This window comes from Girardinichthys multiradiatus, chromosome 14 (genome assembly GCF_021462225.1).
Source record: "Girardinichthys multiradiatus isolate DD_20200921_A chromosome 14, DD_fGirMul_XY1, whole genome shotgun sequence".
Taxonomy (NCBI): domain Eukaryota; kingdom Metazoa; phylum Chordata; class Actinopteri; order Cyprinodontiformes; family Goodeidae; genus Girardinichthys; species Girardinichthys multiradiatus.
In genome coordinates, this window is record NC_061807.1 from 45,559,643 (window position 1) to 45,563,754 (window position 4,112).

Here is a 4,112-nt window from a genome sequence, read left to right on the forward strand (position 1 = left end):
AATGATTTTCAGCTGACTCATAAAATGGGAGAGCACATGTTCTTAGCTATTAGAGGTTGGAGCTAACAAAAGAAACTTATCGTTGGTTACCGGAATCAAAAATATACTTTTAAATTACCACTAACAAAAGGGTTAAAATGCGAAATGGTGGACGGCGCGTTATGGCCAATCTTCTGTGTTTAAAGACCACTCTTTAAATAAAGTTTGTCTTAACTTTAAAAATACAACACAGAGCACATCCTTAGCTGAGTGCTAGTCTGCTAGCACTTACTGAAGCTGGGTTTCTCAACACAAACAAAAACAAACATCATTAAACGAACATTATATAGCTTAAACTAATCTTCTCTGCCCAAACACTACCTCTTACGTGAACCGTGCTGAGGAGAAGTTGCCCGGGGCGACGAAGTTGAGGAAAGCATCCATGGTGAACAAAGGGTTAACTTGCAGCTGACCTCCGTAGCTGTGGGGTGGGTGGCTAGTTCTGGTTGCCTGGGCTGAACTGCACGCAGAGCGGTGTGCTGTGTTGCAGTACCTTTGTACTTCCTTCAGACTGGGAAAACTGCTCCACTCGAAATTGTAGAGACAGTGTTTCTGCTGGGAATTCTCTGGAACACAGTTTGCTTCTGTAGACCTCAGAAAGAAAACTCAAGCCATGCTTGCACCTTAATTACCTCCGTGACATCACTCCCATACACATCATCAAAGGAAGACATGAATGCTGAGAATGACAGGAGCTTGAATGAATGTCTTAGGCTTAGAATTAGATGAGTCCCCTTGGGATCCGATACTGGTGGTGGAGTGAAGGCCTAAGAAGGTAAGGGAGCCGGGAGGAATGCGGAACGGAGATGGTGGAAGTGGGGCGGAGGAGGGTCGAAGCTCAGCTGAAGAGCGGGGAATCCATGACTGGAAGTCCTTAAAAGCGAAGCCTCAGAGGATGATTGATTGAAGACACATGAGGATCTGACACTGATTGGATGGAGGAGAGATGCACAGTCATAGGACGGTCGGGGGTGGAGGTGATTCTTTCAGCTTGAATTTTCATCAAAACTCCATTTTAGAAAATGAATGAAAAAAATGTAACTTGGATTTTTTCGAAAACAGCATTAACAGAGATGTGGTGTTATCTAAATCCTCACTGTTTTCAACCCATAATTTGTGTTTCAATACAGATTCTTAAATGATCTCTTGAGGAGCATTCAGGCTTCTTCTGAAAGCCTACATGCTACCATTGCCATTTATCACAGTGCTCCTTGATTTATTACAAAATTTAAAAGACTCACATGCTTGCTTGTGCTGGATGGCCTGACTTATAGACTCACAGACTGAGGCACTGCTGTATTTTGATCTTCAATTCTTTGGGCCGTCTTGCTTCATATCTTAATACCTAATTTCATCATTTCAATCATAAAAACTCAGGTGGTTACAGTTTTCGGTTCCAGGATGAGTACCGTCTGTCTATATGGAATACAGAAGAAAAGCTATAAAATACAATGTGCCTAATTCCTACAAGTATTTACCAGAAGACCTGAAAAGTAAGGATATGGTCTCTTTGAACAAGATCTCCTTAGTAACGTTGAGGCTGAAAATTCTGATTCTGGACAGCATGCAGCCCATGCATATATAAATAAAATAAATTTAATTAGATTTATCAGTGTGCAAGCTGTAATCAAGATCAATCACACCACATCCATGCCAAGTCTTCAAAATAGAAAAAATATATTGTTGTAGTATTGTGAAAAAGATATTACTTTGGGAATCATTCTCGGAATATTTTTTTTTTTTTTTTTGGATGTTAGCTGCTTTGAGTCTTGTTGCCAGTCCAGTACTTTACATACAACACATTCAAACATAAATTGGCTCACAAATTCAGGGGCCGGGACAGTGTTTCATCTAGGCAAAAAATGCAACTTGGCATAACCAATTTGAAATGTAATCTAAAACTTTATATGTGGTTAAAAAAACAGAGTTTGTTAACATTTCACACCTTTTTTCTGATTTTGCTTTTCTTAGAGATGTTAATATTTAGTTCTAAAAAAATCTAACCTAAAGAACTAATAATCAGGGCCACTATAAAATAGTACAACAAAGAATGACTCTTTGTAAACAACACATTTATGAGTTAGAAGTACAATATGTTAGCACTTTATGTGTGCTCCTCTTTGTTGAACCAAGTGTTCCCATGCTCCAACCATGCCCTTCCCCAAATAAAACAGGATGTTTGGGGTTAGACTACCAGATAGAAGCCAGAGAGAAAAGGGAAAAGGAGGAGTGGCCGAGCAAGTGAGTCCAACAAGAAGAATTTTAGGTGACATAATACAACTATGTCACCTAAAACATAACATTTGCAACAATTATATACAATAATATAACAATTATATAACAATTGTTTGTATCAAACAACATGGGAGATGTCATTTCTCAGAACCAGTTTATCTTTAGGATTCTTTGACTGCAGCTGAGTTTTACTGTATGTACTACATATATAAATAACACCTAAATTAAACTTAATCTTAAACCTCTATACGTCGATCTACCAGAACAAAAAAGAAATCCTAAAAAAGTCAAAACTGTGAGCAGCCACATCTGGAGAAGCTCACACAGTTCAAATGTTAAATAACAGTTAAAGCAATAGACAGTGATTTATGAAACAAAGACCAAGCAAAACCAAATCTAGTCCAAACCAGTTTCTTGTCTGTTTATTTTTTGTTGGGGGTAATGGGTCTTTGGAGGTGTGTTTAAAAATGGCTTGGGTGGAAAGAAAGAGTGTTAAGCTTTCTTATTTTCCAGTGGTAAAGTGTCAGTTCCAAAAATTACAATATGGAACAAACCTGTATTTTACCTGCAACTTTTTTTTAAAACATAGAATCAAGTATTCTGAAACCTATAATTCACTATTTATATCTTTTACTTACGTTTTAGTTGTAGCCAAGTAAAAAAAAGGGATGGGGGAGATTAGGGTGGTAGAGGGGGTTTTGTGGCCCTATTTTGCTCCTGGGACTGGCACCTCCGCCTGCTATGCCTTAAGGGGGTAATAAGGCCATAGCCTTTTGCGGCTGGTGGTGCTAAGTGATCTGCGGTTTTTACTCTTCTCACCATTCTAACAACCCCTCACCTCCAAGTAACACATTAGAACACATTTGTACTGCTCACACACACATTTACTTATTCTATAGATAAAGGCCCACCCAAATACCTACTCCCCCACTCACATTCACACTCCCATACACATCATCAAAATGGCTGCAAATACAACTAGCTTCCTATTTCATTGATGTGGCTGGTCTTTGATGCCAGATGAAGTCGAAAATTAATAAGGTCAATTGCACAATTATGATAAGATCAGGATGTGTCCTTTGTACGACAAAACACTTCTGGCAGATGTAGAAAACCTGTCCTGACAGATACATGAAGAAAAAAAAAATTGTTGCAGACCAGATCAACTCAGCTTAAGGTTGGCATTTGTGGGTTTCCGCTCACAACGTGATGTGTAGTTCAGCTTTGCGCACACAATCCAGTTTACTTCTGTTTTTGTCCATGCAGGCTTTTTGAAGATCAGGACCTGTAACCCCCCCGCCCATGCGTTGTAGGGAGGTCATACAGGCATGTGGAGGCCTCACACAATACTGAGCCTCATTTTGACTTGTTTTAAGGACATAACATCGAAGTTGGATCAGCTTGTATTGTGTTTTTCCACTTTAATTTTGTGTGTGACTCCGGATCCAGGCCTCCATTGGTTAATAAATTTGATTTCCATTGATGATTTTTGTGTGATTTTGTTGTCAGCACATTCAACCTTGTACAGAACAAAGTATTCAATGAGAATATTTCATTCATTCAGATCTAGGATGTGTTATTTGAGTGTTCCCTTTATTTTTTTGAGCAGCGTACTATAGTATATCTAGCAGCAGAAAAAACAACATTACAATTAGCAGATAAATTACAGTGAAGGGCATTACGAGAATGCAGTGGAGCAACTAAGGCCACCCCCATCAATGCTCTTTAGGCAGAGTCTGGAGAGACTCCTTTAGAAAGAGAAAAATCAAAATATCACTCTGAAGTACTTGTACTTGTACTCGTCGTCTTCCGCTTTATCCAGGATTGGGGCGCGGGGG

The 4,112-nt window shown here is 39.1% G+C and overlaps 1 long non-coding RNA gene across 1 annotated transcript; it reads left to right on the forward strand.

Annotated features, from left to right (window-relative positions):
- Positions 1 to 357: 357 nt before the first annotated feature.
- On the forward strand, positions 358 to 3,759 carry LOC124881126. Its single transcript, XR_007041541.1, has 2 exons — positions 358 to 1,016; positions 3,541 to 3,759. It is a non-coding gene; the product is annotated as an uncharacterized LOC124881126 (long non-coding RNA).
- The last annotated feature ends 353 nt before the right edge of the window (positions 3,760 to 4,112 follow it).